Raw genomic sequence first — 22,988 nt, 5'->3', positions numbered from 1 at the left:
ACAATATACAGCTTTGACATACTTGACATACTCCATTCCCAATTTTGAACCAGTCTTTTCTTCCATGTTCAATTCTAACTGTTGCCTCCTGACCTGCATACAGATTTCTCAGGAGGCAGGTCAGGTGGCCTGGTATTCCCATCTCTTTCAGAATTTTCCACAATTTGTTGTGATCCACACAGGCAAATGCTTTGTCGTAGTCAATAAACAGAAGTAGACATTTTTCTGGAACTCTTGCTTTTTTGATGATCCAGTAGATGTTGGCAATTGGATCTCTGGTTCCTCTGCCTTTTCTAAATCCAGCTTGAACATCTGGAAGTTCATGGTTCACATACAGTTGAAGATTGGCTTAGACAATTTTCAGCATTACTTTGCTAGCGTGTGAGATAAATGCAATTGTGCAGTAGTTTGAGCATTCTTTGGCATTGCCTTTCTTTGGGATTGGAATGAAAACTGACCTTTTCCAGCCCCGTGGCCACTGCTGAGTTTTCCAAATTTGCTGGCATATTGAGTGCAGCACTTTCACAGCATCATCTTTTAGGATTTGAAATAGCTCAACTGGAATGCCATCACCTCCACTAGCTTTGTTCATAGTGATGCTTTCTAAGGCCCACTTGACCTCGCATTCCAGGATGTCTGGCTCTAGGTGAGTGATCACATCATCGTGATTATCTGGGTCGTGAAGATATTTTTTGTAAAGTTCTTCTGTGTATTCTTGCTACCTCTTCTTAATATCTTCTGCTTCTGTTGGGTCCATACCATTTCTGTCCTTTTGAGCCCATCTTTGAATGAAATGTTCCCTTGGTGCCTCTAATTTTCATGAAGAGATCTCTAGTCTTTCCCATTCTGTTGTTTTCCTCTATTTCTTTGCACTGATCACTGAGGAAGGCTTTCTTATCTCTCCTTGCTATTCTTTGCAACTCTGCATTCAAATGGGTATATCTTTCCTATTCTCCTTGCCTTTCATTTCTCTTCTTTTCACAGCTATTTCTAAAGCCTTCCCAGACAACCATTTTGCCTTTTTGCATTTTTTTTTTTCTTGGGATAATCTTGATCCCTGCCTCCTGTACAATGTCACGAACTTCTGTCCATAGTTCTTCAGGTACTCTATCAGATCTAATCTCTTGAATCTATTTGTCACTTCCACTATATAACTGTAAGGGATTTGATTTAGTCATACCCGAATGGTCTAGTGGTTCTTCCTACTTTCTTCAATTTAAGTCTGAATTCATGGCAAATAGATGGGGAAACAGTGGAAACAGTGGCTGTCTTTATACTTTTGGGCTCTAAAATTACTGCAGATGGTAATTGCAGCCATGAAATTAAAGACGCTTACTCCTTGGAAGGAAAGTTATGACCAACCTAGACAGCATATTAAAAAGCAGAGACATTACTTTGCCAACAAAGGCCCATCTAGTCAAGGCTATGGTTTTTCCAATGGTCATGTATGGATGTGAGAGTTGGACTAGAAAGAAAGCTGAGTACAGAATAACTGATGCTTTTGAACTGTGGTGTTGGAGAAGATTCTTAAGAGTCCCTTGGACTGCAAGGAGATCCAACCAGTCCATCCTAAAGGAGATCAGTCCTGGGTGTTCATTGGAAGGACTGATGTTGAAGCTGAAACTCCAATACTTTGGCCACCTCATGCGAAGAGCTGACTCATTTGAAAAGACCCTGATCCTGGGAAAGATTGAGGGCAGGAGGAGAATGGGATGACAGAGGATGAGGTGGTTGGATGGCATCACCAACTCAATGGACATGAGTTTGAGTAAACTCCAGGAGTTGGTGATGGACAGGGAGGCCTGGCGTGCTGCAGTTCATGGGGTTGCAAAGAGTAGGACATGACTGAGAGACTGTACTGAAATGAACTGAACTTAACTTGGCAAGAAGGAGTTTATGATCTGAGCCACAGTCAGCTCCCGGTCTTGTTTTAGCTGACTGTATAAAGCTTCTCCATCTTTGGCTGCAAAGAATATAATCAATCTGATTTCAGTATTGACCATCTGGTGATGTTCATGAATATGTATAGAGTCTTTGCTTGTGTTGTTGAAACAGTGTGTTGCTATGACCTTGAATCCTGTATACCACCAAAATTTATTCAATGCAAGATACCTCAAATAGATTTCTATACTTAAAATAATGAAAAATGCCCAGTAGCAAGACCTCATTTATTGGAGATATCAGCACAGTAAGTCTAGGTTGAAGACTCATCAATATATTACGGAAAGTATGAAATTAAATAGTCCCAGGTTCAAATCTGTCTTTACAATTTGTATGCTATGTAGTAAATAACATAATCCTCTCTGTATCAAAATCCCCTTAGGAGCACATCTGTTAGGAGGTCTAAGGAAGTTTGTGTCAGTGCTAGTGCTCCATCGCTCAGTCGTTTTCAGCTGTTTGCAACTCTATGGACTGTAGCCCACCAGGTTCCTCTATCCCCAGAATTTTCCAGCCCAGAATACTGGAATGGGTTGCCATTTCCTACTCTAGGGAGTCTTCCCAACTCAGGGATCAAACCTGTATCTTCTGCATTGCAGGCAGATTCTTTACCATTGCACCACCTTGGAAGCAAACCTATACATATTTCTAAATGTATAAAATTGCAAGAAGTGACCCTCCCAGACACTGAGCCATTTCCATAGGTGGGAGTTATCACCCTCACCACAGCATAATTATCATGCGATTGTTCATTCCCCATTGGAGAGGGACTGACTTGTTTTCTGGTAGATAAAATGTAGATGAGATCTTCATCCTGTTTTCCCTAGGTTTTTTAAACATTAAGATTTGTGACTTAAAAAGAGATGATTTAAGAAATTCTGGTCATGGGAATCATGACCATGAAGAAACCAGTTTTGGCTTGAAAATGGAGGAAAGATCTGAAAGCAGAAAATAACAAAATTGTATGTTTAAATGACAGTTAAGTAATGCCTTTGCATGAAGTTATGAAAGGACAAGAGAGAGAATGATAGAAGGAGAAGGAGTAAAAGGAAAAGAATGTATGAAAAAAGGAAGAAGAAAGAGGGAACAGAGGAACTTAGTTCCATCCTTTGTAACACCCAGGGATCAGACCCAGATCTCCTACATTACAGGCAGATTCTTTACCAGCTGAGCCACCAGGGAATCCCAAGAATATTGGAATGGGTAGCCTATGCCTTCTCCAAGGGATCTTCCCAACCCAGGAATTGAACCGGGGTCTCCTGCATTGCAGGTGGATTCTTTACCAGCTGAGCTATCAGGGAAGCCCAATTTTATTTAAGCTCCTTAAAATAATAAATTATGCCAGATGCATATTGAAAGAATACATGAAATAATCAATTTATATATTAATAGATGAATCAGAGTAGGTAAAATTAGAAATAAGATCTTATGTTAATGATAAATAACTACATTTCATTTAAAAAGTACTTTAAGGTATGTATTGAGAGAGAAATATTTTGGGGAGATTGTCTATAAGACATAGGGCTTTTCAAATAGATTAAACAAACAAAAAAAAAAAGAGTTAGGAAATTAGCTCAGTGTTAGAGAAAACTTGGAGTGAGTTAAAGATAATATCCAAACACCAAGAATTTATATACTGAGGAACACTTCTGCTTTCTTTGGAAATAAACTTTGGAAATCAATTTCCCAGTTTCCATAAATTCAGAAATCTAATGACCCTGTGAGGAAGTGAAGATAAATTCTCAAAGACTACACTGATTTAACAAGATGAGATTAATAAGTATTGTTTGATTAAGTCCTTGATCAAACCCCTCAGAGACAAATCTTTCAAGGTCTTAACAGGGAAGATTACATATACTGGTTTCTGCATTGAATATTTGGCAGTGGAACAGAGAGGATTTCCCATACAGACCTTTATTAGAGATAAACTTCTGAAGGAATAATTCACTGTACATTATTTAATTAATCTGCACCATGCCCTGGGAACTTAAATTTAGATAAGATTCTCATTTTAGAATGAGAGACTGAAGTACAAAAGATAATTAATAGCCTTATGTTATAGATCAGAGCTTAAAGAAAACACAAATTTTCTCCATGTCTCCCCAGAGCTGACTTCAGTCAAAGCAGGGTAAGCAAATACCTATTCCTGCACTCTGAAAGGCACTGGGAAAGCCCTCAAATGTTTCTGTTCAAAAATATCAACAAGGTATGCAATGTTTTCTTTCAGATCAACAAGATTTTTGATGACCAAGAGAATAAAATGCAAATAAATATCCCTGAGAGAATTAATGCATTACTATGTTAAGATTTATTAGACAGCATATTTTCTTTTAATTTTCTACTTAATTAGGTCAAGACACTGAAGACATTGGTTTAAGAACATCTATTTTGACATATTAGAGAGGCAGGTTGTGAAAAGCTGCACAATGAGATATTAGAAAGTATAAGATCCTAATCATATTAAAGAGTCACTAAAAAAGAATTAAGTGGAAATCACATAGTTAATTGTTTCTAAAAATGGTGGTTACTTTACAATATTGTATTGGTTTTGCCATACATCAACAAAAGTAAAAAATAATAATAATAAAAGTAGAACTGCCATGTGATTCAGCAGTTTCACTTCTAGGTATTTACCCAAATAAAACAAAGACAATTCAAAAGGAAAAAAAAAAAAAAATGGTGGTTAAAGGAAATTGTATCTACAGCCAAGATTTTCCCAAAATCAATCCCTAATGAATACATAAACTTCAGTGGATAACACAATATATGGATCCTTCTAGGCTATGTGTGGCTTTCCCATTGCAGATTATTACGGTTTAAATACGTGTCTTGTATTTGGGCTTCTCAGCTGGCTCAGTAGTAAAGACTCTGCATGCAATGCAGAAGACGCAGGTTCAATCCCTGGGTCAGGAAGATCCCCTGGAGAAGGAAATGGCAACCCACTCCAGTATTCCTGCCTGGGAAATCCCATGGACAGAGGAACTTGCTGGTCTACAGTCCATGGGGTCACTAAAGAGTTGGACATGACCTGGCGACTAAACAACAACAAATGTGTCTTATACCCTGGGCTATAACTTCTTTGAAGTAAAAAACTACTCATTCATTTAACATATTTATTAATCTCCCTCTGTTTTCCAGACAATCTGGTAAAATAATGAAAACTTCAAGGTTGTTGCTCTTAAAAATCATAAGGACTAAATGTCTTTTATCCTTACATTTCCTGCACCAAGAAGAGTGATAGAAACACTCAAACAATTCTAATTCTTATTAAAATAGATCATCTATTTTATTTTTTCTTCAGAAGAGGATAATATCTGTCTCATTCATAGAGTAATAAAATTAATTTGAAGAAATGTTCAGAGATCATACCAAAAATTACTTCAGCAAATACCCAAGAAGCAGCTAGAAAAAATTGATTAAATCTAGTTATATGGACAGAGAAGGCAATGGCACCCCACTCCAGTGTTCTTGCCTGGAAAATCCCATGGACGGAGGAGCCTGGTGGGCTGCAGTCCATGGGGTCGCTAAGAGTCAGATATGACTGAGCGACTTCACTTTCACTTTTCACTTTCATGCATTGGAGAAGGAAATGGCAACCCACTCCAGTGTTGTTGCCTGGAGAATCCCAGGGACGCCGGAGCCTGGTGGGCTGCCGTCTATGGGGTCTCACAGAGTCGGACACGACTGAAGCGACTTAGCAGCAGCAGCAGCAGCAGTTATATGGAAGTAAATTTGCCATTACATGCTGTAAACTTAGCACCTTGACAGCATTTACCACACTATAAAGTCTCAAAAAGACTTTCTCACTGAAATACAGAAGATGATGAAAACACAAATTTCACTGTCCTCTCTGTCTTCATACTCCAGTTGACTTGGAGATTTAGGAAGTTCAAGTAGAAACACTGAGATTTAGGATAAATCTTAAGATAATGTTTGCAAAAAGTTAAGGGTTATTTATATCTAAAAGGACCTATGGTAAATCTTGTCAGCATGGTAATCAGTAGATATTCAGATATAAATTAATATAATTTAGACATAAATTAATAAAAATTAAATACTATTAGAATTCAGTTTCTCAGTAACACTAGACCTGTTTCAAGGGTTCATTAGAGATAAGCCACCACACTGGGTTGCATACCTAGAAAACATTTCCATCACAGTAAGAAGTTCTAATACACTGTTGGTCTAGTCATAGGGCTGCACCTTGAGGTGAGAAGACAAATTAGATATTTGTCTGGGGCCTAAGTTATGCATTTGGGTTAGGCTTAAATTAACTTACAACAAAAGTGGAATATGAAAAAGTTAGTTCTTTGAGGAAGAAACAGTGTAACTACACTGAACTGAAATCTGTAAGTGGCAGAAAGCATTATGTTGATTTAGTTACTTTAATCTAACACTACTAAAAATAAGTGAGGTAAATTTACAGTACTATTTTAAAAAGCTATGCTTAAGGGAATCTAGAAGAATTCAAGGAGCCAATCCAACATGATAAGAAAATATCTGTGGCTCACCCTTCTTCTAGCCATTCCTTAGGAATGAAACTGCATTTAATATATCATTTAATCTAAACTCAATCTAGTATGGACACCTTATCTTCAACAAAGGAGGCAAGAATATACAATGGAGAAGACAATCTCTTTAACAAGTGGTGCTGGGAAAACTGGTCAACCTCTTGTGAAACAATGAACCTAGAACACTTTCTAACACCATACACAAAAATAAACTCAAAATGGATTAAAGATCTAAACGTAAGACCAGAAACTATACAAGTCCTAGAGGAAAACATAGGCAAAACACTCTCCGACATAAATCACAGCAGGACCTCTATGACTCACCTCCCAGAGTAATAGAAATAAAAGCAAAAATAAACAAATGGGACCTAATTAAACTTAAAAGCTTTTGCACAACAAAGGAAACTATAAGCAAGGTGAAAAGACAGCCTTCAGAATGGGAGAAAATAATAGCAAATGAAGCAACTGACAAAGAATTAATCTCAAAAATACACAAGCAACTCCTGTAGCTCAATTCCAGAAAAATAAATGACCCAATCAAAAAATGGACCAAAGAACTAAATAGACATTTCTCCAAAGAAGACATACAGATGGCTAACGAACACATGAAAAGATGCTCAACATCACTCATTATCAGAGAAATGCAAATCAAAACCACAATGAGGTACCATTTCACACCAGTCAAAATGGCTGCGATCCAAAAGTCTATAAGCAATAAATGCTAGAGAGGGTGTGGAGAAAAGGGAACCTTCTTACACTGTTGGTGGGAATGCAAACTAGTACAGCCACTATGAAGAACAGTGTGGAGATTCCTTAAAAAACTGGAAATAGAACTGCCTTATGATCCAGCAATCCCACTGCTGTGTATACACACTGAGGAAACCAGAAGGGAAAGAGACACGTGTACCCCAGTGTTCATCGCAGCACTGTTTATAATAGCCAGGACATGGAAGCAACCTAGATATCCATCAACAGATGAATGGATAAGAAAACTGTGGTACATATACACAATGGAGTATTACTCAGCCATTAAAAAGAATACATTTGAATCAGTTCTAATGAGGTGGATGAAACTGGAGCCTATTATACAGAGTGAAGTAAGTCAGAAAGTAAAACACCAATACAGTGTACTAATGCATATATATGGAATTTAGAAAGATGGTAACAATAACCTTATATGCGAGACAGAAAAAGAGACACAGATGTATAGAACAGTCTTTTGGACTCTGTAGGAGAAGGTGAGAGTTGCATGATCTGAGAGAATAGCATTGAAACATGTATATTATCATATGTGAAACAGATCACCAGTCCAGGTTTGATGCATGCGACAGGTGCTCACGGCTGGTGCCCTGGGATAACCCAGAGGGATGGGATGGGGAGGGAGGTGGGAGGGGGGTTCAAGATGGGGAATACATGTACACCCATGGTTGATTCATATCAGTGTATGGCAAAAACCGCTATAATATTGTAAAGTAATTAGCTTCCAACTAAAATAAATAAATTAAAAAAAAATAAAACAAGACAGTAATAAATAAACTCAACCTAGTACAGGCATCATTGTTTCACAGTCATTTATAATAGTTCACATGTATTTATATACACTTCACACTACCCATTTCTGAATAATTATTTTATTTAGTGGTTTAATAGGGATCATACAGTTTGAAAAAGATCAATTTTAATATTTATCAAAATATTCTCCAAGCTAAAGGAACATTCTCTATTGCACCTTTAGTCATTTGTTTTCCTTATTTAAAATATGAGTTCTTTAGTTCCCTTGGTAGTCCATTTAATTTCTGAACACTAACTGTTTTGTTTTTCTGTAATCCTAAAGTGAAAACTAATAACACAACTCTTCATCTACAGTCTATAATCCTCCAGAGGAAAAGGTCATCTAGCCCCTGAATCAACATTTCTGGTAATGCTTTTAAAGTCACTCATGTTCATTCAGATTGTAAGCCATGATGTTTCTTATGTGTTTTTCTTACATGTATTGGAACACCAGTTCTACCCATTGATTCATTCTTTACGTTGCTAAGGATACACAGAGTCTTCCACAAGACAGCACTTCAGTTACTTTAAGGTAACTCTCATGCCTCACTGCCCTTCAAGGCTTCTATTTTCTCAAGCCTAAATATCGTCAGTTTCCTCATTCATTCCTCCCTGCCTAACTTTTCCTGCTGTTTGAATGGTCTTCTGTCAATAGGACTTATGGATTATTTTCTTCACCCTTGATGAGTTGCCAAAAGATTAAGTGCCAACTATGAGGCATCTCCTATATTAGACTTTACGTGGTTATAGAAAGTAAAATCAACAACTTCAATCTCTTTTCTTGACAACCAAGAATATATCAGGGAAAATCTTAACTGATCAGGTAACTGGTGAGCCTCTATTTTCTGCCTGTAGACACTTTAAGTATATTTTAATATTACTAAATGTTACAATTATTTTCAGAAAGTCTATTTATGAAGGGAGCACCAGAAAATGTTAACAGTAATATGAAAAAGAAATGCATCTGATATAATCATGGCCCTGGGTGTTGCAATAAGAAAGAAAACACACACACACACTGCCAGCTGGAGTATATCACACAGGAGCAAGAGACAAAACCATCAGGGGAAAGATTGGTAAACTGTAATTCAGTAAGTGGTTCAGACAGGAAAGAATCTGCCTGCAATGTGGGAGATCTGGGTTTGATCCCTGGTTTGGGAGGAGTCCCTGGAGAAGGGAATGGCTACCCACTCCAATGTTCTTACCTGGAGAATTCCATGCAAAGGAGCATGGAAGACTACAGTTCATGGGGTTGCAGAGTCAGTAGACAACTGAGCAACACTTTTACATTCTCTTTTCAAGATAAATCACATCTTCACACACAAACACACAAATTTTCATGAAGGAATATAAAGGAAAAGCTATAATTTTGATAAAATTATTTTTAATACATGTAAACTATTTAATATCAAGGATTACTACTACTACTATGTCGCTTCAGTCGTGTCTGACTCTGTGCCACCCCACAGACGGCAGCCCACCAGGCTCCGCTGTCCCTGGGATTCTCCAGGCAAGAACACTGGAGTGGGTTGCCATTTCCTTCTCCAATGCATGAAAGTGAAAAGTGAAAGTGAAGTTGCTCAGTCATGTCTGACTCTTCTCGACCCATGGACTGCAGCCTACCAGGCTCCTCCATCCATGGGATTTTCCAGGCAAGAGTACTGGAGTGGGGTGCCATTGCAGCCAGCAAGCATAAATAACTTCTAGAACTCAAGTAAGAATAATTTTAAACAACCAATATGAGAAGCAAGCAAAGGTCTTGAATTCATGGGGAAGAAATTCAAATGGCCAATAATAGATGCTCAATTTCACTAGTAAAAAGCACCATAAAAGTTAATTAATTAAATTTACATCCAAAAATCGTGCAACAAACATGTTAATATGAGTGAGTAAATAGTAACTCTCATTCATTGCTGGTATGAAACAAAACTAGTCTGCCAACTTTGAGAGTGATTTTATAATAATAATAAATTGATTTGAATAAGTGAAAATTAAATCTATGAATAGTCATTGAGAATGAGAAACAATGTATATTATTGATGTAATCTGACTCTTCTATATTATTTTAAAAGATGGACTAAATCTACTTGTGTTGTAAATCAAGTCACTAAATTTCAAAAATAATGTTGACAAAAATATGTATTTAAATATTGAAGCAATCGTGTAAACTTTTGGCAAAACAAAGAAATCACTGAGCTTCCCTGAGCTCAGTGGTAGAGAACACACCTGCCAATGCAGGAGACACAGGTTCAATTCCTGAGTCAGGAAGATCCCCTGGCAAAGGAAGTGGCGATCCACTCCAGTATTCCTGCTTGGAAATCCTATGGATAGAGGAGCTGGCGGGCTATAGTCCACAGGGTCACAAAGAGTCAGACATGACTGAGTGACTGCTGCTGTTAAGTCACTTCAGTCATGTCCGACTCTGTGCGACCCCATAGACAGCAGCCCACCAGGCTCCCCTGTCCCTGGGATTCTCCAGGCAAGAACACTGGAGTGGGTTGCCATTTCCTTCTCCAATGCATGCAAGTGAAAAGTGAAAGTGAAGTCGCTCAGTCGTGACCCCATGAACTGCAGCCCACCAGGCTCCTCCATCCATGGGATTTTCCAGGCAAGAGTACTGGAGTGGGGTGCCATTGCCTTCTCCGGACTGAGTGACTAAACAACAATAAATCATTGAGGAAAGGATATAGGAAAAGGGGGGTTATTTCAGGGAGAAAAAAGTGATTAATGTCAGGACAGTTATTCAGAGCACTTAATATGCTTAATATAGTTTAATATTATTAGAATTTCTACAGTGAAAAAGTTTTCATACATTTTCTTTAAAACATTTGTTTTCACAACAAAATTAAAATAAAATTATATAAATATACAACAAAATCATATAGATATACATACATATGGTATATGTGTATATCTGAAGCCTACACTTAGAGAAATTGGATGACCATGAATAAGCTAATGTAGCAAATGCTAAAAAATTACTTTCTGGCCATCATACTTAGGCCATCATATTTTTAAAATCCACATGACTGCCTTCATGATCGCTAACGTGTCACTTTCAAACTGTGACACTCACACCTAAAAATTGCATTCCAAGTTGCATCTGCACAAATTGCATTCCAAGTTGCATCTACCCAGCCTAAATTAAAAGTCAAGTTAGTTTTAATACCTAACTAAAGTTAGTTTTTTGTTTCCAATAAGTACTTTATGAAGCCTAAGATTGTTAACTTTTATTGTAACTTCATCCTATAGTTAGCCCATATTGTGCTTCAGTTCAGCTCAGTTCAGTTCAGTCACTCAGTCATGTCTGACTCTTTGCGACCCCATGACTGCAGCATACCAGGCTTCCCTGTTCATCACCAACTTCCGAAGCCTACTCAAACTCATGTCCATGGTGTCAGTGATGCCATCCAACCATCTCATTCTCTGTCGTCCCCTTCTCCTCCCACCCTCAATCTTTCCCAGCATCAGGGTCTTTTCCAATGAGTCGGTTTTTCGGATCACATGGTCAAAGTATTGGAATTTCAGCTTCAGCGTCAGTTCTTCCATGAATATTCAGGACTGATTTCCTTTAGGATTGACAGGTTGGATCTCCTTGCTGTTCAAGGAGCTCTCAAGAGTCTTCTCCAACACCACGGTTCAAAAGCATCAATTATTTGGCAGTCAGCCTTCTTTGCTTATATCCCATCAAATGGCCTGATCAGTTTTCATAGATGATATTTGTAAACCATGGACAGAGTCTTTACTTCAGTCTTTGGATTCTCATCTCCTTAATATTCACCTAGTCCTCACATAACACAATGGGCAGACCCTTATCACACCAATCACTGTCTTTTGGTTTCCACAAATTAAGTAGATATCTGCAGGCTGACACAAATATCTGTTGTGTCATGCCACTGATCCATGCCATCCCAGGGAAGTTGAAGGAAAGGAGCACTGCTACTCTACCCAAGTTAAGGGAGATCAGTATATTGAGAGGTAAGTATATAACAATGAGCCGTTCCATTGTTGTTTCCATTCTAGGAAGCAGATTCTCTCTCTCTTTCTCTCCTTCTCCCTCTGTCTTTCTCTTTCTCTTTCAGCAATGTGGGATACAATATGAGTGTGAAGCCTGGACTGCAGCCATTTTGCTAGCATGAGGGAAGCACAGAGAGGAGAGCAGAGAATTAGACCAAAGGAACTGGAATCATCTTCCTGACTGTGCCTCGCCCCCAATTTCTATCCTTACATACTTTTTACATGTAAATAATATACTCTTCTACCAACCTTTAAGAGGAAATAGAGTTCAGGACTGTGATCAAATCATTACCTTGAAGCTTCCGCTTTTCAGTTAATGAAAAAATAATTCCTATCATTATTTTAAAGAGTGGAGATGAGTCCTCTTTAAGTATAACTTAAAATTTTTTAGTAGTAACAGAATTTGATTTAAGAAAGAGGAGTGTTACAGGTCCAAAATGTGAAATGGGTCACAATTAGAAGGAAACAAGTGAACAGATTGCATTAATAAGCTGTCAATCTTTACTATTAATTATTTTTCTCAAATGGTAGCTTATTATTCCCTGATTAACCAAGTGTATGCCTCAAAACTACAGGATTAAGATAGTTGGCAGGAAATTTTCAGCAGGCTAGACTGTGTTGGCTACTCGCAGCATTAAGGAAGTGCTACTACAGAGAATGTTTCCACTAAAGCTGACCATTCCGAGATCAGAGGGGGAAGAAAACCTGCTATTCTGGAAGAAGATTTTTCTAAATATAATCCAACTTGACCGAGAAAATGTATGTGATCGTTTGTACATATTCAGGGTTTAGAAAGCCAGACATCTGTCCTTGAAGACTGGGAGCATCAGAGACAAGGGGGAATCAGACATAGTAGGAATAAGATTGAGGCCCAGGAATAGCAAGGCCAGCTCCAAAGCACCTTGTCAAGCTTTCTCTACCTTAAAAAGCGTCATGACGCCTTATTAAGGAGATACTGCTGGGTTCAACCTACAGCAAAATGTAGCTCATGCTTAACTCATCATCTACCCTTCATTTACATCAGCCAACAAGGTGCACATCAAAGAGACCCTAGACTAGGCAGTGCAACTACGCCAAGGCTGACCGTCAGCACACAAAAATTCCAAGGCGATGTCCTAGGCTCAAGGACTACGGTAAGCTAATGGCTCTGATTTGCTTGTAATAAATGAAAGCAAATAGCCAGACACCAAGTACTTTTAAAGTAGTGCCCTATGCCAGGAAGCCCCAGTCTGACTTATCACCCTTTGTTATCACAATTCACAAGTCCACCTTAGGGTCTTAACTCACAGTAACAGGAAATGTGTTACAAAAGCAGCCCACACCCAGATTTTCACCTGAGTTTCTGATTAATTAACTCCCTCTTCTCCATTTCAGTTAAAAGACATATTTGTCCAAGTCATTTCTAATCTTCTTTCTATGACAAATATTTAAACCTTCGCTTCTTGTTACACTTGCCCCTTGAATTTGTTTCTGAAAGTCAGTCAATTTCCATTACATGATAACTTTACATGATAACTATGAAGTGGCAAACGGATTAGCAGCTCACATAACTCAAGCCAGCCTGACCTTTAATTCAGTAATATGTTTTGGGATATAGAACTTGAAGAATAGTGTATATTCAGCTCGAAGCAACAAAAGTGAAGGCAAATCATTCACAAGGTTGTGAGATTAAAGATATGGATTATGACATGATAGCATTCATTGTAATATTTATGAGAGGACCCTGCTGTCTGTCCACAGATGTTTAGGCAGCTCTGAGGAGTCCTGTTTAAACTTTATCTGTGTTCTGACTCATGTATTTTTGTCTTCTATAAATCACATTTTTTTAAATTCATTTCCTTTTTAAAATTTTATTGAATTATAGTTGACTTACAATGTTGGGCTAATTTCTACTGTACAGCAAAGTGATTCAGTTATATATACATTATATATATATATATATTTTTATATATATATATATACACACATACACACACACACTTTTTTCATATTCTTTTCCATTCTGGTTTATCACAGGATATTAAATATTGTTTCCTGTGCTAGAATCCTTCATTTCTGATAGCTCATAATTTGTGAGAATTCATATAGATGAAACATTTTCCAAATACAAAATACTATATGTAAAACTATTATTTTGGGAGATAAGCAAAAAGAGAGCTCAATTCCCTTGAAAAAATACTTAATATCTGGTATGTAGAATAGAACCATAAATTTTTTGTGTGTGTTTTATTTAGGAATGAAAACTTATCTCTGGAGAATCCTCCATAACAGTATTTATTGTAAAGTGACACTATACAATTAAAGTTCATACATTACCTTTGAATAAAAACTGGTTACTATCAATGAAAAATAATTCTTTAAATTGTAGTGCATTGCAATAAAGTAATAACTTGGATACATCATTTAAGAGCGATGCAAAATCATAATAGGCTCACTAGCTGCAGAATGAAAGAAGCTATAAGAAAGCTGAGCACCAAAGAATTGATGCTTTTGAACTGTGATGTTGGAGAAGACTCTTGAGAATTCCTTGGACTGCAAGGAGATCCAACCAGTCCATTCTAAAGGAGATCAGTCCTGGGTGTTTATTAGAAGGACTGATGCTAAAGCTGGAACTCCAATACTTTGGCCACCTCATGTGAAGAGCTGACTCATTGGAAAAGACTCTGATGCTGGGAGGAGAAGGGGACAACAGAGGATGAGATGGCTGGATGGCATCACTGACTCGATGGACATGAGTTTGAGTGAACTCCAGGAGTTGTTGATGGACAGGGAGGCCTGGTGTGCTGCAGTTCATGGGGTCGCAAAGAGTTGGACACAACTGAGTGACTGAAATGAACTGAACTGAATTCTTACTTATCTTCAAGTGAAACTTTTAAAACCTTCCTTTATTCCTTATTAAAATTTACTTGACAGAAAAGAGTAATATATGAAATGCTTCACTTTTTAAAAGGTATTGTAAGGGGATAGCATGGGATGGGGGAAATAAATCAGGAGTTTGGGATTAAAAGATACACACTACAAAAAAAAAATATATATATAACAAAGATCTCCTATAAGCATAGGGAACCATATCTTGTAATAACCTATAATGGAAAAGAATTTTAAAAAGAATATTTATAAATACAAAAATGTGTGTAGCTGAATTGTTTTGCTGTGCACTTGAATCTAACACAGTGTTGTAAATTAACTATACTTCAATAAAAATAATTATCAATATAAATGAATGAATAAATAAATGGCATTGCATTGAACAGTAATGCCTTATGCCTAATTTTCTAGGTAGCTTCACTGGAAGACTCCAAGGTGAGAATTCTTTCCCACACACTGTGCAGAGTGTGATGAGTTACAACACAGGCATTCACACGTACACACACACACACGTGCACACTAATATAAGGGAGATTCTGCATCTGAGATACACGATGACATGGGAAATAAGAAGCAAGCAAGCATCTCTGTTTAGAAGGACTACGCTTCTCAGAGAATCTGTGCACAGTCCTCTGTTTCTCTCAAGATCCTGAATTTTGTATGTTTATTATTAAAGAGGAAAGAGGTTATATTGTGTTGTGAGGAACACAGGACCCAACTCTACCACAGGTATCAAGTGTCTGACTGGCAAAGGGATCTCAAGGTTGTAGGTTAGCATGTCATGTTTATAAGACTAAAAGTCTTTGTTAAACGATGTGCATTACAAAGACAACTAGTTTCTGTTTAAGTAAATAGAAAATTTTTAGCTTTCTGGGTGAAGCTTCTGGATTTATGAATACAGTGAGTTTTGCAACAGATCATCCTTTGGAATGTTCTTAAGTCATTGATTTCTCAGAAAATATTTAATACTTTTTAGCACTCCAGTGTTCTTGCCTGGAGAATCCCAGGGACGGGGGAATCTGATGGGCTTCTGTCTATGGGGTCGCACAGAGTCGGACACGACTGAAGGGACTTAGCAGCAGCAGCAGCATTACTTTTGGACTTCTCTGGTGGCTCAGATGGTAAAGCGTCTGCCTACAATGCAGGAGACCTGGGTTCGATCCCTGGGTCAGGAAGATTCCCTGGAGAAGAAAATGGCAACCCACTCCAGTACTCTTGCCTGGAGAATCCCATGGATGGAGGAGCCTGGTGGGCTACAGTCTGTGGGCTCGCAAAGGGTCGGACACGACTGAGCGACTTCAACAAATTTTCTGGCAAACTGTATTTGGAAAACTCAGAATGTTGAAGGTGAGAAATCATTTGCACTTCACAGAAAAGAAATTAGAGACCCTGAGCATGTACATTGTGATAGTTAATTTTATGTGTCAATTTAACTGGGCTGTGAGGTGTCCAGATATTTGGTCAAATATTATTCTGGGTGTTTCTGAAAGAGCAATTTTGGATGAGGTGAATATTCAAATAGATAGACTGAGTAAAGCAGATTGGCCTTGGTGAGTGGGCCTCATCCAATCAACCGGAGGCCTGAATATAACCAAAATAATGACCTTCCCCAAAATAAGAGAATTCTTTTTGCCTGATGGCCTTCAAACTGGAACATCAACTTTTTCCTGCCTTTGGACTCAAGCTGAAATATAAATTCTTCCTAAGTCTTCAGCTTGCTGGCCTTTGAACTGGAACTATATTATTGGATCTCCTGGATCTCCAGCTTGCCAACTTGCCCTGTACAGGTTGGGACTTGCCAACCTCCATAATTGTGTGAGCCAATTCCTTGTAGATTCTAGTGGTTCTGTTGCAGAACTCTAATACATATATTTCTATATGGTGAGAATTGTACATAAATCTATTACCAACTTTGATTATATTCATATATATATATGTGTGTGTGTGTGTGTGTGTGTGTGTGCTTACTAATTAATAATAGGAAAATAGGGGAAATATTTATATATTGTCTGTACCTGTATCAAATAGCTTCTATTCTGCTAATCCTGGAAACAGATATATAATAAAATTACTAAACTCTCTATTATACCACATACAGAATAGTAGCTGATCCTCTTCAGAAAGATTTTTGCCCAAATGAGAGTATCATTTTTCAGATTTCTACCCCAATCCTTATGTATAATTTAGAGAATAGCTTGTGGAATCCATCCCTTTTAACTTTTCAAACAGTCCTTAGAGTAACTTAGAAAAAAAGAATGATTTTCATTTATTTTTTGTTTGAATTTTGCTTTTGTTTTTGTTTCTGGGTATATGTAGGGAAAGCACTTGAAGGAAGAGAAAGAAGTTTATAATGAAAGTACAGACTGTGTGGAGAGCCAATTAGAAAAGGCTTTTCAATATCAAATTCACAATTGGCTTTATACAAATCGAGGAAGAAGAGTATCTGGGAAAGAATACATTGCTAGTGTCTAAGAAGCCACAAGAAAGCCTGAACAAAATGTGGCTTTCCTGTGAGCAAGGCACAGTTTCTCATTGCAAGGTGTCTGTACTAGAATCTGTTTCGTATGCCAGACCAGAGGGGCCTTTACAGACTACATGGATCTGATGGGCCGCCAGTCACATTCTTTCTCAGGCTATAATAAGCTTCCAGCAAATGCCGTAAGACTACTGAATGCCTCTCACAGTGCTTTATATAGAGACTCTGGAGCAAAGAGGTTCTCTCTTCCTTTTGATGTGACAAACACTGAGTTTTGTAAACCTGGATCTATTAACAGGTACGCTCCTCATTCCTCATCTTGGTGACAGGAGAGAAAATGGCCCACACACAAACAGGGAAACAAGGGTCTGAAAGAGAAAATCCCCAGTGGCATTGTTTAAGGCCCCGGAGTCTTTGGTGCCAACTCTATCCCCAGACTCCAGAGTCATCTGAATTAAGATCTTTTCTTCAAAACCAGTACAAGTTCAGGTTCTATTTGTGGCATATGAAACCTAATGCAGCTGTCTTTTGGATTGAAAAGATAAAACTGTCTGCAGATGCATGTATTAGTGATATTCTTGAAAAAATGTAATTGTAAGGAAAAATAAGAGATGGTACATCATTCCGATGACAACACCTTCCAAGTGTGGAAGGAGCTCAGGTCCAGACATAAATGTCCATCATTCAACATATTCTTTGAATGTAAATGTTCATGAAATACCATTTGTATAATGTTTAATGATGAAAAGCAGTTCAATAATAATTGGGATCTGGGTTATCAGCATAATAATTATTTAACAATTTGACAAGGAAGCTTTCACTGAAAACAAGGAAATGAGAATACGTTTGTAACCTGGTTGCTTTGAGTTTTTTATTGAGGTAACTTTCAGTGAAAATTTCCAAACTGAAATGACTGACTGTCTTTCCTGACATAGGCCCTGAAATTGTATGATTCAGTGTAACATCTAGATAGTAACTTGAAACAAGAAAGTTACCTGGATGAAAACATATAGATCTTGTGTAACTCTCGATTATTTACAAATCTATATCATATTTGTAACTCATCAAGCCAAATTCACCGGTTCCTCATCCATTTCACTATCCACAATTTGGAGTGTGATTAAGTATTGATCCTGCCATCAGTTGGGGAGGATGGAAGAATTCTTGGAAGCTGAGGGGAAATTATTATTGGGTATTCCTGTCTCTGAGTAATAAAGGTGAAAGTAAGTGATGGGAATAAATGTGGGAGCTATTGATCAAAATGAAGCTGAAATTGTTGGTTTCTATATTTTCCATTATCTTTTCCTAAGCAGTCTTTTAAAACGTAGGCAATTGTTATACTTAATTATCCCAAAGGTTAAAATGAATCATAAAACAGTTGTTTATCTCCAACTTCACCTTGTAGGTTTGACTAAGGGGAATGCTTTTAAAGGACAATATGTGTCTATAACACCTTAACAGAGCATTTTCTTTCAAAATTATATTAGATAATTTATCTAAATAAAATTAATAATTCCTTCTAGCAACAGAGTGAAAGGATCTACAGAAACCTTTAAAAATAATTGTATTCATGATGGATCCTAGTCAAAGCAAAGAATTACAAAATGTTGATTCTCTGCAACAGCTCAGAATTTCATTATAATTATATGAAATTATATATAATTTCATTATATTATATATATTTCAATATATATATAATTTCATTATATATAGGGGCAAATATAACATTTCAAATTAAATTAGAAATTTATCTCAAATATTCATATATTTTTAGTTATCAATGCAAAGTGTCCTTTTATTTTATTTTATTTTTTTAATGGCACATGCTGACATTTGTTTTTATTTTATTTTTATTTTATTTTTAAACTTTACAAATTGTATTAGTTTTGCCAAATATCAAAGTGTCCTTTTAATTAGTTGTTTAAATTATTCTCCTTTAATTATTTTTCACTGGAATTTTAAATTTTTTATAAAAATAATTTATTGTAAAGAATAATTCTGTATATTTATGGAGAGGTTAACTATTATGCCTGCTCAGTCATGTCCAACTCTTTGCGACTCCATGGACTGAGCCTGCCAGGCTCCTCTGTCCATGGAATTTTCCAGACAAGAATACAGGAGTGAATTGCCATTTCCAAATAAATATTATAAACATATGTAAATATTCTGAAAAGTATTTTTTTACTTCAAGCAAATATTTTAGCTCTGATACTGCCATAAAGTAAGGTAAAAGTATACTATTAAAAGTAATTTGGATACATTATTTTTCATGATGCATAGAATTTTGATTAAGGAAGTGGTTTTCAATTTTTAGGGGTCACTGATTTCTTTGTCAAATTGATCAAATGTATACATCTATTACCCAGAAAAATGCACATGTTATCTGGTATTTATCACTTATTGCTGGTACATGAACTGTTGATATAGACTCTAAATTTAGGACCAATTTAAAGTCAAATTTATTTTTTAACATTAATTGCAAAAATCAAATCAATGCCATCCATATTTGATGGTTTACATGGGTAGACTCAAATTCTCAAACAACGGAATCTAAATGATTGAAAATTTGACTATTAATTTGGTCAGCTGCCTGGAAAAAAATGTAAAAAATAAGAAATATAATGAATATGCCCAAGTCAGTATTCACATTGCAAAGAAAGTCTCAAGTAACTTTCACAATGACTCACTCATGAGAAAAGGTATTCATTGGTGTTCTAAGAGTTTAAAAACTCTTCAAAAAAATAAATGCTTGTCTCATATAATTATATTCATAAAATATAAAGCTTTTCTACCTATGATGTAAATGGAAAAACTTTTCCATATCAACAGAAAGGAAAACAACCTATTAAAAAATAATGAAAGTAGACTTGCTTACAATTTGGAATAACATCAACTATTTGACATTTCCCTGCTCTTTAAGAGCTTATATTTGTAAACAGACAAACTCACAAGTATGAAGAAACACTCACACATACCTTCATGCCCTGTTAGCTATTTCTCTTGGATTTTATAATTACAACACAGGTTCCATGTTGAGTGAGATATGTAACAGGGGTTCCAGAGTGAGATATGCCAGAGTGAAGTCCTAGATTCATCAGTTGCTAAATGGCAAAGTACGTATTCTCATTTGTTTCCTTACCTTGAATGAGATTATGTGCTTTCTAAGGTTTTTGTGAAGATTAAGCAATGTAATATTTTTAAGTATTTATCCAAATGTATGAAACAGAGTAAATATTCAGAATATTAACTATGAATAATTGGGTAGTTAAACTGTAATAGTAGTAAAGGTAGTATTTTAAAAACTCAGCATTCTTCCAAAATTTTTTCTAGTAAAGATAGTTATATAGATAGATAAAGAAAGAAATATGCAGACACACACAGCCTGCAGTTCTCAATATATGGTCTAGGGATCTCTAGAGATCTCCTGGATCCTTCGCAGAGTTCATGTGTTAAAACTTTTCATCAGAATACTAAGACCTTATTTTCTTTCTTTTTTCTCATTTTCTCACAAATGAAAAGTTTTGAGGCCAAAAGGCAGCAGCAGGTATGAGACTGCAGCTGCCCTCTAATAAGCAAGACAGTAAAGAGATTTGCAAGATGCAAAAACAATGCCACTATTCTCACTAAATTTTTTGAAAATTAATATTATTTTTATGGAATATGTTATAAATATACAATGACTAATCTACTGCAGTTTTAATGATTTAATATATATATATCAAATATGGATCTGTTTTTTTAATTTCTAATAACTACGAATAGAGACAATTCACATAAACAAAATATCTTTGATGTCCTTCATATAAAGGAGTCTCGAAACTAAGATTAGAAGCTACTGTTCCATAGGTTGCTTTATGATCTTAACCATCATCTATCAACAATATTTATCCATATCATGTCAATATATTCACGTCTAAAATTCTATTCCTTTTTTGGCTGAATTATATCCCCCAATTAATTCAAATATCCTTCTTTAAAAGTACAACTTGATCTAATCCAACTGAGAGGGGCTGAGCTCTTAGCAGGCAAGTTGACCACAGATCAGTTTTCTTTGGGACAAGAGCAGAGCTTGTTTAAGTTATAACAATACATTTTTTACCCCGTTGAAGATTGTATTTAGTTTATTTTGTTTGGTTTGGGATTTTATCACTATGTCTATTCGCTAAGCAAATTTGATAACCATGAAATCACACAAGGAAAATGGAAGGTGAGTCATTAATTAGGCATTTTCTTATCGGTTCTAACAGAACTCATATAATAATAATAGCCCTAGGGAAAGAAACCAGTGGAAAATAACAAACATAGTTGCCCCTAAGTCCATGAGCACCTAATCACTGTGTATTTAATCAGTAACAAAGAGAACAACCTCGTGTATCACTAATCTGGTATCACAAAAAATGCGAACCAAGTGAATCCAAATTACAATTTAGTTATGAGCATTACTCACTGATGCTGAATTTAATCTTAACATTTCTAAATCTTTTAATTTCCACATGTTTTTGTATATAAAGGGACAACTGAAATATTAAGTCTTCGTATGTTATTCATATTTTGCAGAGGTTAGCTCATGCTCAGAACATCAAGGTCTCAATGTCAGTGACCCACACAATAAAAACTCAATACTATGGAGAAAAAAATTCTATGTAAATACTTTAAGTTTTAATTTATATTTAAGGTGAATACCTTCATTAAGTTTATGTTGGCTTTCTATTACTGCTCTAACAAATTACTGCAAACAGCAGTTTAGATAATGCAGTTATTCTCTTACAGTTCTAGAGTTCAGGGTTCTAAAATCAAGGTGTTAGAATGGCTACATTCCTTCTGGAGGCTTTAGGGGACAATCTTTCCTTGTCTTTTCTAGTTTTTGAAAGTCACCTGCATTACTTTGCTAGTGGTCCCTTCCTTTATCTTCAAAGCACATTATGCCAGCCTCTGGTTTCATGGTCATCTCCTTTTTCTTAATTTGACTTATTTGTCTACCTCTTACAAATGTGTGATTTCATTGGGATCACTTGAATAATCCAGGAAAGTTTCCCAGTTTGAAGATCCTTAATTAAAATGGATCATCAAGGGCCCCTTTATATTCACTAATTCTGACGATTAGCATGTGAACATCTTTTGGGGGAAGAATATTATTTTGTCTACCACAATGATTAATGATAAACAGGTAATTTTTATGAAAGAAATTCTTGGTAATGATACTGAGGTATCTCAATACCTATTCAAAGCATGTACTATGAAATACATTAAACAGATTTCTTCAAAGAACCTATGAGTCAAAACAATTGCATATATTAACCTAACTACTACATAATGTGCTAGTAAATCAGGAATGTCCGTTGATTTGCCAGAATGGAATTAAATTATCTACAACAAATCTTGCTTTTGAGTTTTATTTGCCTATTTTGTTGACATTTCCATTCATTCTTCAGATATATATTGAGAATCAGATACCATGGGGAAATCACCATGTTAAAACAAATGGTCTAACACATTCTTCTCATTAAAGAAAGATACAATATTCAGGGTGTGGAAGTTAACTATGTTTGGACACATGTCCACAAATAAATACTTCCCTGGTGGCTCAGACAGTAAAGGGTCTGCCTACAATGTGGGAGACCCCGGGT

Source organism: Bos indicus x Bos taurus, chromosome 11, assembly GCF_003369695.1.
Source record: "Bos indicus x Bos taurus breed Angus x Brahman F1 hybrid chromosome 11, Bos_hybrid_MaternalHap_v2.0, whole genome shotgun sequence".
NCBI classification, from domain to species: domain Eukaryota; kingdom Metazoa; phylum Chordata; class Mammalia; order Artiodactyla; family Bovidae; genus Bos; species Bos indicus x Bos taurus.
The sequence above is the reverse complement of the archived record's forward strand: the minus strand, read 5'-3'. Positions refer to the sequence as shown.